The 18,246-nt window shown below is 37.3% G+C and overlaps 1 long non-coding RNA gene across 1 annotated transcript in view; it reads right to left on the bottom strand.

Moving 5' to 3' along the window:
* Nucleotides 1–12,014, bottom strand: part of Gm33384 — a 224,328-nt gene extending 212,314 nt beyond the window's left edge. The window contains exon 1 of the long non-coding RNA XR_381562.2: nucleotides 11,886–12,014. This is a non-coding gene — a long non-coding RNA (predicted gene, 33384). The remainder of the gene's footprint in view (nucleotides 1–11,885) is intronic.
* Between the last annotated feature and the right edge of the window lie 6,232 nt (nucleotides 12,015–18,246).

Genomic DNA, 18,246 nt, shown 5'->3' on the forward strand with positions numbered 1-18,246 from the left:
CAAATATCTCACAAAGAAAATTCTTCATGAAATACCAATCACCAAGAATGCCTGGAAATAGTTGGTAACTCAGGTGGTAGAGGGGAGAATGAGGAAACCACAGAGGTGTCACAATGACAAAAAGCCACCACACAGAATGTTTCTGTGGCTGTCTAAAAGGAACCAGAAAAAAATTGTCAATAACAGAACTTTATCTCAGAAATTAGGTGCAAATGGTAGACAGGATGAGTTTGCCTAGAATACCAATTGTTTTGAAGGAAGGGATTATCTCCCAAAATAGAAAAGGTTTGGCCTTGTTGGACTACTTCAATGTTAGTACCAAGGAACCTTGAGAATCTGCAATAGATTATCTTAGTCTAACCCAAAAGAACCTATAACCTTAGTTGACTGACTTTATGGAAAAATTCACTCTTTTGAGGTATAGAGTTTAGGACTGCACACTGGCAAATGTGCAGTTGTTTTGGGCACAAACTTAGATTTTAAAATATCACTCTGCTACATTGAGTCTCCATTCTCAGGAGCCTGGCAAGCACACAGCCAGTGTAGTCATCCTGACTAGAATCACAAGCACTGTTCTTCTTTTGCTGTTATTTTTTATGATTATTTTCTTATTTTCTGTTTTGGGGGTTTATTTTTTTTTTTTAGTCCTGAAGCTTGAACCTAGTGCCTCACCTCCTCTGGGTAGGCATCTATCACGGAGTTGTACTGCTAACCTTCTCTTTACAGGTGCCCCCTAGGTTACACAAGCCTTGAATACATTTGACAGTAAAACTGGAACTATGATCCTCCTGCCTCAGCCACCCATATAGATATGATACAGATTTAAGATCCTAGTCCCACTCATAAATCTTCTGTAACTGGTTTTATAAATACTTCCAAGCCATTGCCTGAAATGAGGATCTAGTGAAGGGCTTTGAGAGGGAGAATTGCCAAGGCTGCCTTTTTCATTGTCGCCGACACATGTGGAAGGCGCTTCGCCAGAGTTAATCTTACTTGGCTGCCATAGTGTCTATGAAGCAGAAATGAAGCTCTTCCTACAGTCCCACTGTGGGGAATGCCAGTGAGCACTAACACCTCAACTCAACGAGGGGACAGAGATACATCGTTACGGAATCAATAAACACCACCTGAATTTCCCCTTTATAGAACTGTGTACTTGATGTTATCCTAATGTATCATAACCTGAGAGCAACTGAGTCCTAAAGGTTGTTGGAACTATCTTACAGGCATAAGCATATATCATTTATGATCAACCATCTGTTACCGAAAAGCGGGATCACCTTGAAATCCATGAGAAGATTTGTGTAAGCAAATCACAGTGAGATAATTGAGCCATTAATTTACTTGGAAATCACTTTTCTTACCAAGCACTTTTTATAAGTCAATCAGCTTTATTATATTGAGGATAAACAGCAAATAAGGGGGCTGTAACTGCAGTGGCCTCACTCTGTTGTAGAGTACACTCACCGCCATTATCTCTCACTCCTTAATAATTGGGCGCAGTGAAAGCATCACTATAAATTAGCTTCAATGTCTTTGGAAGACTTGGATGGGGCAGAAGAAGGAGACTGTAAAGAAGAGAAAGAAATGAGGCATAAATGCATGCAAAAGCCTCGCAAGCAGTTCTGGTGAGGCAAAGGTCTAGGAACACTGGAAAGAAAAGAAACCGGATATTGGGGAGCTAGAACAGCTAATTCTAATAAAGAAAAGGAGATCATTGCGTGGAAAATAAGCCAAGTCAATAATAAATAAGAGTTGTGAGGTTTAATTAACAACATACCACCCAACTGCAAAGTAATGCAGGTCTACTTCAAATGTGTATTTCTCATCTACATGTATAGGTGCAAAGCACTTTCTTAATGTTACTTCTGAGCTCTTCTGTAGATGCTGTTCCATTATTCCGACTGTCATTTGCATTTCCCATTCCATTTCCTTGACCCACATTAAAATTAGGCAAGTATGAAATTAAAACTCCAAACATTTTCAAAAGCTATTTCAAATTCAGAGATTTATATCCTTTGCAAAATGGGATTTTAACTTTGACACCAGTCAGGGGAATGTTACATCCCTACGCACATTTCAACACAGACATGGAATCACTGGAGTCATATAGGAAAAGAGTAATTTTCTTAAGTATTTGAAAAGTCCTTTGTGATTAGCTTCTCTGAGTTATTTATGTATAGCGCACTTCACAAATTCTAAATAGGTTGTTTCTCAATAAAGCAAAGTGGATTCTACATTCATGTGAGGATTTAATTTATTTAATGACATACAGATAGTGGGTAACAGATACCTCAGGCTCTTATTCTGAAATGAATATAGGGAATGCTGCTCACAGTCATGAAATACCCTCTAAGCCCAATGACAACATGAAAGGCATAAAGCAACAGTCAGTTGGATGTTCAGACTTTCTTGCACTTGCTCCAAAATGCACAGTAAAAAAAAAAAAAGTATTTCTTAAATAACTTAGACTACAAAATGCCACTTAGACTAATACTTAGCAAAAATTAAAAAGAAAAGTTTTTGCTTAAGCAACAATTCTCTTGGAAGACCCTATAGCATAGCAACAAAATGCTGCTTCATACAAACAAGACAGGATCGCTTTCCCAAGGAGCTTTTAATTATACTGAGAAAAAAAAAATCCTCACATAATAAATCAAAGAACTGTTTTCACATTCACACATTAAATTAAAAAGAAAATGAATTGAAGCAGAAAAGTGCTTGTGCAGATCCTGAGGAGTATATTTGGAGGTGGAAGTGTGTAGGCTGGCAGACCTGGGTGGAATCCAGCTTTGACCTTGGTAGTTGTTTATTTGTAGCCATACTCCTTAGCCACCCTGAGCTATAACTTCCTCAGTGTATATGTGTGAGACGTCTGTGATGACAGGACTTGTTACGAGATTTATGTGAAAGTGCAGAGTGCCTGTGTATAGGAGGTACATATAGTAAAAACTACTTCAGAAGTTCCCAATGTGCCATACATTATTGGGGACAATCATTACACTGCACTCTGGGTCACCAGAACTTAATCCTCTCATAGCTGGAAGTTTCTTCCTTTGGCATCCTTCTTGACAAAAAGTGGAAAGTTTTCTTCCTTTTTTTAATGCTGAGTAGTCTTCCATCATTGTGTGTGTGTACACTATTAAATTTTCTTTACCTCTGTTTAGACTTCCTTATCAACTTCATCAAGTTTAATATTAGACATTTATAGAACTGCTTAATGATCCAAAAATCTTAGTTCTGCTTCTACATAAAGAAGAAAATTTGCACCTTACAGACGTTTGCATTCCTATGCCTACTGACTTATTTACTACAGCCAAGATATCAAAACACCCATCTTGTTCACCAACATATGAGTAGACAAGGAAGTGTGTGTGTGTGTGTGTGTGTGTGTGTGTGTGTGTGTGTGTGTGTGCACTAGAGTGTGTGTATATTATTTAGCCTTAAGGAAAAACTTCATGCCACTGATAACAGATAAAGCTAGAGAACATTATGCTAATAAAGTCAGATACAGAAAGACAAATACTTTTTGATCTAAATTACATAGTTGATTTTTGTTTATTTGCTTGCTGTCTTTTGTTTTGGTTTGGTTTGGTTTTCAAGTTCGAGGAAGCAGGTCAATAGAAGCACAGATTAGAATAGTGGCTTCCAGGGACCATTATAGAAGGAATATGGACGTGGACAAGCACTGTTACATGTTACAAGCTTGCCTTAAAATGAATAATTCTGGATATCTACTGTGATTCTGGTGAATATAGTTAATCCTGTGCCATATATCACTTGCTTGGAGAAGAGGTCCTAAGCATTCTTAACCACATACATAATGTAAACATTTGACAGTCTTCTAAAATGTTGCAGAGATTTTTTTCAAAAACATTAAGGACAGCCTCACCTTAGCAATGTTTGTTTTCTTTTTACTCTGTATCAGGCACTCTACACTTCTCAAGGAAGCCTTTCTGTGAGCACTAAACTCCCAGAAAGTTATAGAAAGGAAGCCACTCCTCAAGATGCCTAACGTGGCTACAGGTTAAACATTTGGTCCTTTCTGAGCTGCCTGCAAACTCCATCACTCTGCAGGATTTCAGCCCACACCCTTTCTTCTTTATTTGGTGTATTTGTGTGTGTGTGTGTGTGTGTGTGTGTGTGTGTGTGTGTGTGTGTGTGAGAGAGAGAGAGAGAGAGAGAGAGAGAGAGAGAGAGAAACAGACAGAGACAGAGAGACAGAGAGACAGAGACAGAGAGAGAAAGAGAGAGAAAGAGAGAGGGAAAGAGGAAGAGAGAGAGGGAGAGAGAGAGAGAGGGAGAGAGAGAGAGGGAGAGAGAGAGAGTAGTTCTTTGATTTATGACATTAGAGTTTTTTCCTCAGCTTAATTAAAAGTTCCCTGGGAAAGACACTTTGGCCTTGATTGTCTCCCTGTCCTCACTGGTGCTCATCAGTCCCCCTCCTAGCTAAAGACTGAACCACGGTCACACAGAGCTTTCTATTTGCTTCACTACACAGGGTCCTGCTAAAAAGAGTCTCTCTATTCTGTTGTAGTTCTCCATTCTTACCCACATGAGTGAATACATCACCATCAGCCATCCATTCATCTTCATCCATTCAAATAAGCAGTACCGAGCACAGGCTTTTGTTTGAATTCAGTCCATCTTTCCGGTTTTTGCAGCCAAGTGTCCTAGGCTGGCAGCTCTCCTATGTGTTCTCCGTTGTGGCATTTGCTTCAGTTATTATTTTGTCCCAGGCATTTGGCAATCATTTCCATCTCTGTCACTGGGGGCTTCCCTGGTTTCTGCTCCATTTGCTAAGGGAGGGAAGGGCCTCTGAGCCATGTGTCATCACAGGAGACTTTTCTCCACATCACCACATGAATAACTCGAGACACAATGTTCTTTATACTTTCAAATGAATCACACTTCTGCCTGGATCTTCTTGTCATTTTTATCAAGTTTCAATAATATTTGAAGAGCCATCAAAAGAACTGTGCATATAATCAGACACTTCCTGTGAGTTTTCAAAGCTATTAAAAATATTTGCAAGGGATTTTACTGACAGTTATGAATTAGCTGATCTTGATTTATGGCATTTCAAACCTGCAATATTCCAAAACATCCTGATACTAGCAGAAAATTTAAAAAATAAAATAAAATAAAATAAAATAATAAAACCCAGGGTTTGTTCCAGTCAGAGAGAGGCATCAGCTCATTCGCTGGGCCTGGCTGGGTAAATGAGGAGCTTTGTGGTTTTGCTACAAAGGACTATCTTTTATTTCAAAGCAAAACACACAGTTGAAGCCATGTTGCACATGTTTCTGGACTGCCTATTTGGGTAGCAGTGGGCTTTGCTTTGGTCTATGTAGCACATCAGACAGAATCCTGACCTTCCAGACAACCCACTAAGTGGTGTAATTACGAATATCAGGTTAGATGTCATTGCTGAAAAATGGTGTCATTCACTTCCCTTAGAAGTTAAAGCAGTTTGTCTTTCCTGGAGCATATCCTCTGATTATAATGGAAAGAACAGCTATCACACATTAATTTTCAAATTAGCAAATAATTTGAAATAAACAAATAAAAAATAATTGTCAGTTATTTTCTTTTACTTATTTTTTTTCTTTTAAGATATATTTTTACTATTCCATCCTGGTTGGTCTAAATTACTAGGTAGACCAGGCTAGCCAAGATTTAGAGCAAATTCTGCCTCTGCTTCATAAGTGCTTAGATTGCAGACAGAAGCCACCAACCCTGGCCCACCATTTACTTTCAGATGATCTTGAGGCTAAATTTTTATAGCTCCACTTAGTATTGTAAAAATACTTGTATTTTGATGCATTACTCAAATAAAAAAATGCTGATTCAGTGCAGCCGTTCAGTGCAGAAAATCTTTTAATAAAAAATTTGATAAAAAAGCAAATTGATACAAGTATATTTCATATATTGATGGATGTTGTCACACATAAAACTACCATTTTCAACTCACACATTCCTAACATCACATTTTTTATGACATCTGTAAATAACAAGTTTAGTATACAAGTATATTTTTGAATAACTTATTTAAACTAGGTTGAAAATAGTCATCTGGCCTGTACTGTATTCCAGCATAGCCATGAAACTTAATTACATGTTATTTGTTAAGCAATGTGCTTTAAAGGTTTTTTCCTCCCTTCAATTTTGGGCTTAAAAACTTTAAAATCAAGCTACTGTTTTCCCACATTCTAAAACTATGTTATATATGATGGATATTTAAGCAGGAATTGTGAGCAAAAAAACAAACTGGAAAAAGCTTAAATTCTGGCTCATGTGAAGTAGAATATTTTATTTCTTATTAGTTGTGAAGTGGCTCTCTGTGGTAATGCAATCATATGAAAATATCTTTTACATTCTGAGACCGGAACATTTGCTGGATTCCACAGCTGGAGTTAGTAATATACTTTGAAGTCACTTAAGAGTTAGGACTCCTATCTTTCCGTGTACTCAGCCTATTTGTTTAACCTGCTTTTAAGAGAACAATGTAACAGTCCACCTTTCTTGCCTTGGGTGTCCCATATAATCAGCTTTACAGCCTAAGCTAATGCATGACTGTAATCTTAGCTTATATACTCCCCCAAGCCCTTGGCTTGGTGTCCTAATAACCATTTACTAAAAGCAACAAAAATAGAGGTTGAAAACAGTCATATAAAATAAATATCCACCATAAATATTGAACACAACATACAGATATTGCTTGATAAATGATGATATTTAAAATACTGTTTGTTAATTGCATCAGTTAGGGTCAGTTGGAGTTGGTGACTAATAATCCCTTCTAAAATTCTGTTGAAGATTTCACTAAAGTATCTCATTCCCTCCCCCACGTGATGCCTTCTGTGCTGTTGAAAGAATGTATTGCAAAGCCCTTGGTAAAGGACAGACACAGAGTCATACACAGTCACCCAACAGGCATAGACACAAACAGAGACACACTGACAGACACACACAGGGCCAGGGCAGATTTACAAAACAGCCTTCAGATATGCACAGCCTCAGACTCGTGCAACAGACTGACACAGCAGAGATGACACAGAAACATGAAGTAGAGAGAATTCAAATCTGGGCATGCTCTTTGTTTGAGGAGAAGAGCTTTTATTTCTTCCCTTAATATGATGTAAATTTATTATTGATAACTCAGAGCTGGTCACTAATACATTCAATCCCTCTCTCCCTTTCTCTCCCGTGTGTGTGTGTGTGTGTGTGTGTGTGTGTGTGTGTGTGTGTGTGTGTGTTTGTCAGTCTGTCTTTCTGTGGCTATGTGAGATTGTGCATGTACATGTCTCCAGAAATGGACAAAAAAAAAAAAAAAAAAAAAAAAAAAGCCTGAATGTTTCTAGTGAGAAGAAAGATAGGAGTTTTGAAATGAGAAGCTGATTGCTAATCAACAAGGACAGACTCTATCTGAGGCACAACAGGCAGAAAGACGACCTGTTTAACACATAAGCTTTAAGAGGCTATCTATGTGGTCATCAATCTGTAATTTGACAATTTCTTTTATGTATAAGAACTTAAAATGGTAACACAGGGAAAACAAAATTTGTGAAATTAAATAGATATATTGTTAGTGTTTTAGATATGGTCAGTGCCCCCTATTCTAAATACATTCTCACAATAACATGTCATTCCAGAGCTGCAAATTATTACCCACTTTGCAATATTCGATATTCAAAAATACTTATATTATAATTCGTAACAGTAGCAACAAAAACAAATTTATGGTTGCAAGTCACCACCACACGAGGACCCATATTAAGGGCTCCAGCATTTGGATTGTTGAAAACCACTGTCTAGAAGTTTTGCTGTGGTCAGATTAGAAAGAGGGGTTTTCTAGTGGATTATGGAAAATATAAAAACTAGTTAATCTAACAAGCCATAAAACCCTCTTAGGGGGGAAGCAGGTGGTTTCAGGCAGTAAAAGCAACACAGGCCGATAAAGGGAAACCTACTGAGCCTTTTTATATGACAGTCTGTGAAGTGGCACTCTGTGAATATTCTATATGGAAACTTATTAATAATTTCCTTAGCTACGGTAGCTATTGCTGTGAGAAAACACCATAACCAAAAGCAACGTGGAAAGAAAGGGGGTTATTTCATTTTACGGCTTATATTCTGTTATCTAGGGAAATCAGGGAAGAAACTTGGAGGCAGGATCTGATGCAGAGGCTATGGAAGAGTGCTACTGGCTTGTTCCCATAGTTTTCTCAGCTTGTTTTTCATAACATCTCCCCGAGATAAGTTCCCATGAGCCTAAGCATTATTCATACACATACATTTATTCTTGTATGGAAATGTACATATTTTAAAAATACTTTAAAATATCTAGATTGAATAAATCCAGGGAATGACTTTCCCACCCCAGAGTAATGCTATTTATCAATATGAGTCAGCTATTTGCCACTGTGATCAGATACCTGAGAAAGTCAATTTAAAACAGGAAAGATTTGATTTAGTTCAGGGTTTCAGAGATTTCAGAGCATCAGACAATGGTCATTGGTCTTTTGATTTATGGGTCCATGAGAAAGCAGACCATGATGGTGGTAGAAAATGTGATGGAGGGACCTAGTTTTTGGTAGATGAGAGAGAGAGAGAGAGAGAGTCAGAGAAAGACAGAAGGATAGAGGGAGAAAAAGAGAGAAAGAGAGAGAGGAGACAGAAACAGAGAGATAGAGACAGACAGAGGCAGACGGAAGAGCGAGGAAACAGAAACGGAGAGACAGACACAGACAGAGGCAGACATACACAGAGACACACACAGGGAAATAAATAACATGATATAACACCAGTGCATAACAGTTCATATAACACCAGTTTTAAATTTTACACTACTCTGAATAATGTGATGCAATCATGCATTGCCTTCCATGTCTTATCCATGCTGTGAGTGTTGCTCATCATTACTTAGCAATTGGTTCTCCTGTTGCAACATCACCATTCTGTAGACAGGGTTTAGTACAATCTATGGTTTCAGGCATCCAGTATGGTACAGCACATACCCTATGTATCAGAGGCTACTACTATGTGCAAAATATGTGCATGGAATTTCGCCCATCATCACTGTTACAATCTCTGGGTTGCTAATACATTTCATTTGACTTCTTAGAAGACTTAGTTTGTCATTAATCTGTTGTTCCACATTAAATATTAATGACTCAACCCCTACATTTTCTATTGGTATGAAATAATTTTCATGGAATCCATCCTGAAATGGTTCTTATTAGTCATAGAATATTGAAAATCATCAAGTTATATAAGACCCTCTACTAATTTGTGTGATCTTGTGTGGCTCAGTGAATTTTCAAGGAGAGAAGTAAATGAATCTTTTCCCCAAACGAAATAACAGATGTTTTCAGCTATTTATCATGTAAAATGGTTAGCAGAAAGCCTCACAAAAGGTAAACCTACTTAAGTTTGTAGAACTATTTCTCATTTATTGTTGTTTGAAACAGAATGCATTGATATACAGGTGATTTAATATACATATAACTACTGTTTAACCCTTTCCCATTTGGAAAAACTACTGAGGTCAATATAATTTAAAAATTGCATTGCTTTTATACCCAACTTTGCTATCTTTGTCTCTTCATTACACAGGCAGCATATACATTCCCCAGAGTTCTCACACTCCACAGATTTCGTTTGACATGGGTATTGATTCATCTATGCCAAAACAAGTTCACCTCTGGATTATGTGACCAGTTTTCTTGAGAGTAGCCACATAAGTGTTAGCTGAAAAAAAAAAAAAAAAAAGAGCCCTTCCAAGGCAATTAGATTTTCTCTCAGAATCAGATTCCACTGTTTTGGAGTCTGGATTCCTTTGGTCTAGTTCTTGTATATATAATGTAGGTTAAAACACCACAGAAATAAAGTTTACAAGTAATGTGTTCAAGATGACCCACAAGTCTGCAATTTGAAATATGTCAAATGAAAGCATAGCTATGACAAGGACAGAGTTAATTTTATAAAGCTCACACATTTCTGTTCTAAGTGTTGGCAGGCTTTGTCCCACATTTTCAGGCAACCTCCCGTTGACTTTTAATCATTGCTCTTCTTAGGGAAATGTTTTCTTCTGAAACTCAGGGCTAGTTAAACCTTCCATAGTTAAAGAAAAACCAATTATATCAAAGCACAGTTTAAATTTTCTCACTGTTACAATTTCCCCTCGGGAAATATTTTGAGAAATTTATAAATTGGGCATTAGCTTAAAATTTTTACCATTATGATAAAAGACACAGAAGGAGGAATGTAACTTTCTAAAACTTTACAATTACAACCACAGCATCATATATGTGTGTATATATGTGTGTGTGTCTCTGTGTGTGTGTGAATGTGTGTATATGTACATATATATATATATATATATATATATATATATATATACATATATGTGTGTATACATATATGTGTGTGTATATATGTGTATATATATATATATATACATACATACATATATTGATTTATCTATGCCAAAGCAAGCTCACCTCTGTATCTTGTGACCAGTTTTCTTTAGAATAGCCACAGAAGTGTTAGCTGAAATATATATATATATATGCATCAAAACTTCCCAGTGTCTATTCATATATACCATGGGTTATCAAAGATAATTGATTTCCCTTTTTCAAAATACCTTTGATTTCACTTCAATAAGAAGGTTGTGAGCAATGAACTAAGTAATTTCTGCTTAATGTTTACCATTATTCACTACAAATGAACTTTGTCTCCTACTCAGGGGCAAGCAACATGACCAGGAGCCCAATCTAGGGGAACAACCTATCTTCATAAAGGATTTAGGCATAAGATGATATGTCAAACCAAGGCATGCAATTGTTTTTTATAATCAACCCATTAACCTGCTATGCAAATTCAAACAACCATGAATTACTATATTTAAGAAGCCATTAATTGAAATAAGAGAAACACATGTAGAAATAGGATAAACTGCTACCAAGGGGGCACATATGGGACTAACATATATTGTACTCTACAGTTTAAGCTATACCTATATACATTGTTTCTGAAGCACTTGGGTAATGCTTAGAATAAACTGGAAAACTGTGCTTCTTTATTTAAGAATTTGATACAATTTTCTATCCAATCATTTCTTTAAAATTTTCAGTAAAAAATTATGACTATAAAATAGTGACTGAGGGGTGGGAAAAATAGTCATTGATTCTTAATTTAATTATATAAGCCACTTAAAGATATTTCAATAGAAACATGTGGGAAGAATTGGGTTCTACATCACCAGTATGCAATTTAGTACTGAAAGTTAATAACAATGCATTGTATGCTTGAAAAATACAGATTTTAAAGTGTTCTCACCATGTGGAACACAAGTCTGTGAGATGAAACTTATGCAAATTGTCTGGATTTACTTATGCCACATCTATGCAAATTTTAAAACAACATGTTATATACAGTAAGTAATACAATTTTAATTTGTCAAATAAAAATAAAGAAAAAAACATGATTATCAATCTTCTTCCCAAGAAAATCCTGAACAAAAATGTATATACATTACACGGTGAATTGTGAATATGATTCCTGAAAAGTCAAGAGTTCCCAAGCATTGTTATAAAATCGTCCATGACTCACACTTACTTTCATAAAAAAAACATATCCTAATACGTCCTCTTTTTCAGGATCTTTATATTATAATCTTATACTTGATCCTGAGGATTTTATCATTCTCAATGAAATTGTTTAATATAATCCTCCCCTTTCCAATTACAAGACAATCTCATTAGGAAGTCATATCTTTTATACTGCAGGTACATAGAAGATGCTTTTAAAACACGTGGTTACTGATGGAAAGAGCAGTGCAAGTGACAGACAGCAGTGTTGTCCAAGTCCTTCCTTACCTGTTGTGCCTGGAATGGGAATGCAATCTTCTCAGATGTCTCTAGTCCTTGCCTTCGCTGCATCTGCCCTCTATTAACTCAGGAACTGCTTCATGGCCCTGTGGTGTTTTATAGCACTATTGCTAAGCTCTGCCCTGCAGTCGGTTTGATTTCAGCTTCAGTGGGCCAAATCCACACACTTACAGGGAGAAAAGTAGAGACCAAGTTTTAGAGCTTTGGGGAAAAGCCCTGCTTAATTTTTTATTTCTCTTTGGCCTAATAGTCCCTCATTTCAGGACTTTAGATTGCCTCATCAAATGCTTTTCCCTACAAGCCTGACTGTAGGCCATTTAAAACTACCAGACAAGGACAGGAGTTGCCATGAGGCCTCCTTCAACATAGACCAGGTGATTCAAACATGTACTTGTATCAGAGACTTTCACTGCTCTTTCATTATAACAAGGAAGATCAGTTACACAGACCATTAACCACCTTCTCAAATTCCCTGAAAACCAAGAGAAGCATAGCTTTTGAGGCTACACATCATAAATCTCAGTGTCTCCATCTTTTAATCACAGCTTCATATTCACTTCCTTATTTCCAAGAAAGAAATAGTACACATGCTAATATGCAGCATCACACGACTATTTTAGCTCTCTTGAACTCAACCATCAGCCAAAAAAAAGCAACAACAAAGGAATAAAAACCTTTAAGGATGTTCTAAGCTCCTGGTGGTGAGGAGGTTATGATACACTCACAGACTTAGTCTTTACTTTCCTTTGTAGGTTTTATTGCAGATGAATGGCATGAAAAGCAGAGAGGAGCAAAAGGGCTTTTACTAATTTTTATAAAGTCTATAGACTCTATTCCTACCCATCATGTTCTTTTTTTCAATGAAATGTTGACATTCTCATATACATATCACTGATTCTACAATTTAAAAGATCATTGCAGAACTCATTCTTAGAGAACTGGATGATAGAATGTGTGGGTGTAGAAGTTGTGTGCCAACCACAGAGATGCCTCACTAGGCTTTGATATTGACTTACAGAAGGCCAACTAGTGATAATGGTTGGGGAGAGACACAGAGGTCAAGGCCTCTGGCTGCAATACTGTCTGCAGTTGTCATACAAGGATCAGTCTGCATTGAATTATGAAGTTTAACAACTTGAGGACACTTGGAGAAGAAACCTCATCACTAAATCAGAAGAAATTGCTCAGCAAGCCTGAGACAAATATACTCTATTTGGAAAGGGAAGTACTGTGATTCAAACACACTAACCATCTAAAATGTACATTAAAAATATCAGGAAAACAATAAGATTATAGAAATAGTAGAATGATATAGTATTAGAATCAACATTGAACAAATCATAGAGAACAAACGTATCCCAGTTCTTCACTTATGACTTAATGAACAGAGATTTTTTTTTGCATTCTCAAACCCCATTGATAACCTAAAAATGGACATTTTATAATATATAATTTTTTAAATTATAATTAAATAATTTCCTCCCTTTCTTTTCTGCCCTCCAACTCTTCCTATTACTTCCTCTGTTTACCATCTGAATCTTCAAACAGTTTACATATTTAAAATACATATCTATTTATAGTTGACACATGAATACACATACATACACACACATGCACACACACATATATGTATATATCTGTTCATTTGACTAATGTTACTTGTATTATATATTCAAGGGTGAGCATGTGGTACTGGATGACTGACTGGGGTGCTCTTCATGGGAATGCCATATCTCAACCTCTCAGTATTCCTTAGTTACATGTACTTCATTGTCTAGGACTGAGGGCTCCTGAGCTTTCCTTCTTTCATGTTAGCATATCTGTTGTTGTCTTCATTGTTCAAATCTATTTATGTAGTCATGTTAATGAGACTTCATGGTACAGTTTCTCTGACATTCCTAGGACATAATTTATCATAGCAAACTTCTTTTTGATGTTTTTAATTTTAATTTTTTATTGGATATTTTCTTTATATGCATTTCAAGTGTTATCCCCTTTCCTGGTTTCTCCTCTGAAAAAAACTTCCCCCCTATTCTTTTCCCCCTCGCCCTGCTCACCAACTCACCCACTCAAACTTCCTGGCCCTAGCATTCCTCCACACTGGGGCATACAACCTTCATAGGACAAAGGGCCTCTCCTCCCATTGATATACAACTAGGCCATCCTCTGCTGAACATGCAGCTAGAGCCATGAGTCCCACCATGTGTGCTCTTTGGTTGGTGGTTTAGTCCCTGAGAGCTCTGGGGGTAGTGGTTAGTTCATATTGTTGTTCCTCCTATGGGGCTTCAAACCTCTTCAGCTCCTTGGGTCCTTTCTCTAGCTCCTTCATTGAGGATCCTATGCTCAGTCCAATGGATGGCTGTGAGCATCCCAATCTGTATTTGTCAGGCACTGGCAGAGCCTTTCAGGAAATAGCTATATCAGTGTCAGCAAGCATTTGTTAGCATCCACAACAGTGTCAGGATTTGGTGATTGTAAATGGGATGGATCCCCAGATGAGTCAGTCTCTAGATGGTAATTTCTTCAGTCTCTACTCCACACTTTGTTTCTGTAACTCCCTCCATGGGTGTTTTGTTCCCCCATTCTAAGATGGATAGAAGTATCCACACTATGGTCTTCCTTTGTCTTGAGTTTCATGTGGGTATTCCTAGCTTCTGGGCTTCTGGGCTAATATCCACTTATCAGTGAGTGCATATCATGTGTGTTCTTTTGTGATTGGGTTACCTCACTCAGGATGATATACTCCAGAGCCATCATTTGCCTACCAATTTCATAAAGTCATTGTTTTTAATACCTAGTAGTAGTCCATTGTGTAAATGCACCACATTTTCTGTATCCATTCCTCTGTTGAGGGACATCTGGGTTCTTTCCAGCTTCTGGCAATTATCATAGCAAACTCCTTGATCCCCTGGCTCTTAAAGATTTTATAACCTCTCCTTCACAATTATCCTTAACTCTTACGTGGATGGGTTATATTGTAGATGTTCAGACTAGGCATCACACAGTCTCTTGTTCTGTGCATTTTGATCTGTTGTGGATTTTTGCAATGGTCTCTGTCTGTTGCAAGAAAGGAGTTTCCTTAATAAGAAATGAGAACTACACTAACCTGTGGGCACAAGAATAAATATTTAGAATGTAGTTAGTAATTACCCTGGTTTAGAAAGGTGGCAGTTATAAAATCTCCTCCAAGATCCACAACTACTTTAGCAATAGTTAGTTGGCTAGGTCTCTAGTACTAGGCATCATTTTCCTCTTGTTGAACAGACCATAAGTCCAATTAGGAGACTGTTGGTTACCACCAAGACATAAGGTATGTATGCCACTATTGCACCCTCAAGGCTATTGTACTATGCTGTTCTAGCTCATAGGCATCATAGCTGGGTAGAATTATTCTTTGCCTCCCTTCCTTATAAGCTTAGATGCTGCCTTCCTGTAGTATGAAAACTAGTCCTAAAGGAGAAGGCTTCCGAGTTAAATCCATTTCCAGACTTTCTGGATCCTGGGTCTGAAGAGCATGGTATCCTCAAGAGTAAAGACTTACTTTCTACCTCTGGAAGGCAATAGCAATAATGTATGTTTTGGGAGACTTTTGGAAAAACCCGACCAAAAGGCAAAAGGGGACTTCTCATGTCTTGTATTGGGATTTTCATTAATTAGTGTGTGACTCTTAAAGAGAGCATTTTCGGCCTATATGTGGAAATTTTATTTAAACTTGGTGTGTATATGTATACACAGATTTAGTGCTTTATATATAACTTTAAGTTTATAGATAATAATATGACTCCTTATGACTTTTTTCAGACATCCTTACTATTGTTTCACTCTCTTCCCTCACATTTTCTGTATTCACCCCCTCTACTTAAGAATTCTCCCTTCCACTTGTCTCACTTCCCCTATCCAACTACCTGTACTCCTCTATCTTACTTCCCCAGCCCCTACCCTGACAGTAATCCCTTTTTACTTTGGTTTCAGTAGTTACTCCAATATATATGCTCACATTTTAAAATTTGGAAATAGGAGACACCAATGAGAGATAACAACTTACGTTTGCCTTTCTGTTTCTGGAATACTTCAATATGATCTTTATAACCCACATATCTAAAAGTTTACGATTTCATTTTTTTTTTTTTGGCAGCTATTCCATGGTGCACATATACCGCATTTTAGTCCCTCATTTATGCGCTGAAGAACATTTACTTTGCTTCCATTTCCTAATTTTTTCCAACATAACGACAATGAACATGGCTGAGCAAGTGTGTGTTGAGTTAGATGCCAAGTCCTTTGGGCATATGCCAAGCTGTGTCATAGCTAGGTTATATGGTAGAGAGAATTGTAGCTTTTTAAGTGCTCCCTACAGTGATTGACAGGATGGCTGCAGGAGTTTTCAATCTCACCCACAGAGACTGGGGGTTCCTTTTCCCCACACCCTCTCCTTCTTTTGTTGAACTGCACTATTCCTATTGGATGAAGCAAGATGAAACCTGAAAGTTGTTTTGATTTGAATTTCCCTAACTGGGATGATGAACAATTTTTAGAAATAGATCTTAGTGACATTTATTCCTTTTAAGAGTTATCTGTTCTGATTCCATGCCAATGAAATGGGTTTTCCTTAACTATGTCCAAGCATCCGATTTTATATAAAAGCCTGTATCATATAAAATTGGATAACTGGACAGAGTTAAGGAGCTTAATGTTGCCATCTGTAGTTTATAGTCTTTCCATTTGTTGTATTTGATATTTCTTAGGGATGTCTAAAGAAAATAATAATAATAATAATAATAATAGCTTCAAAATCTGGTTTCAATAGATAGAGCCATCTATTTAGGAGGAATCTGTCTTCCACCTTCTCCACATGTTAACTCAGACTGCACACCTCTGTTTTGAACGTTAATGGTCTCTCTAAAGAGCTTTATTACATGCAGATGTTTTTGTTGTTGCTGCTCTTTTCCCTGAAGCTGTTATGGTCTTGCATTCTAGAATTTCTGTAATAGGAAAATTCAATGTCAATGAATTTTGGTACATTTTTTTCTCCTTCCAAAATATTCACATCTGGCTTTTTGTTTAAACAACTTTAGCAGTCATTTCTGCTTAGAGAAATGTCACCAAATGGTGGTGGCATACATTAAGGCTTGTGTAGTTTGATGAAAGCAGACATTGAGGGTTTTGTGGTTTACATTCCTGAAGCCTCGCGGTTTTCACTCTGGCTTCCTCACAGGTGAAATTCACCCAACATCTGTGGAGTCGTGGCCAGCCTGTGTGGCCTCCTGAAGTGTCTGTTCAGCAAAATATAAATCAGCCTCTACCCTGCTGATGCTCTCTTGTGCCATCTTCCTCTCACGTCCTCTCAGTTTGAGTGAAAAACTTATTTTTTATAGTTTGCTATGTACAAAAGCAAGTCATGTTGAATTATAAAACATTGACGTTTTTCTTAAACAGATTTACTACACTTCTTCTTCCTACCATAATATACCTAAATCTTTATAAAATTCATGTAAACATCTTTCATGGCGGTGACAGTGTTGAATGATCCTGAAATGTGATAAAAGCAAGTGGCCCCAACTAGAAAGGGTTGACACTCAGTTGAACCACAGCTGGGAACTTTTGCCTCTGTTGAGGAGAGAAAAGTCATAGAACTCTCTTGATTTTTCCCAGATCTTATCCATTGGCATGGAATGAGAACAGGAGGAACTAGATGGCTTTTTTCAGCTTAACTATTCTCTAGATAGGCTTCTCCCAGTCTCTAGATGCCTGGGCTCTGATTTTTTTTTAGTGCTTACTTTAGAAAATTCAGTTGTTTCTATGAAACATTAAAATGTAATTTCAAAAGGTTATTTCAAGTTTTAATGACTGGACTAGCTGGTATATGTACCTGTAATCTCAGCACTTATGAGCCCAAGACAGGAGCATCAGAAGTTCAGAGCTATCTTGGGCTACAGACTATAAGTCTACAAAGAGTATATAGGAGATGCTGTCTCTCAAAACAAAACAAACAAACAAAGTCCAGTAACATCTTTCTGAATAGCTTGGAATTTACTCCTTTGGGAGGCAGAGGGAGGGAGGGACCTGTGTGGAAGTGAGAGGAAAACAGGGGGGCAGGACCAGGAAGAGACAGGAGAGAAGTCCAGAGGGCCAGGAGATCAAACAGAAATAAATATCAGTGGGGAATGGGGAACTGGAGAGCCACTAGAAAGTTCCAGATCAGGGAGGTGAGAGGCTCCCAGGACTCAATGAGGATGACAGTAGGCAAAATACCCAACAGCATTGAGATAGAACCTCCAGTAGAAAGGCATAGCTCCCTGTGGAGGGAAGAGGCCACCCATCCATCTAAATATTTTTAACTCAGTATTGT

Source organism: Mus musculus, chromosome 12 (genome assembly GCF_000001635.26).
Source record: "Mus musculus strain C57BL/6J chromosome 12, GRCm38.p6 C57BL/6J".
NCBI classification, from domain to species: Eukaryota; Metazoa; Chordata; class Mammalia; order Rodentia; family Muridae; genus Mus; species Mus musculus.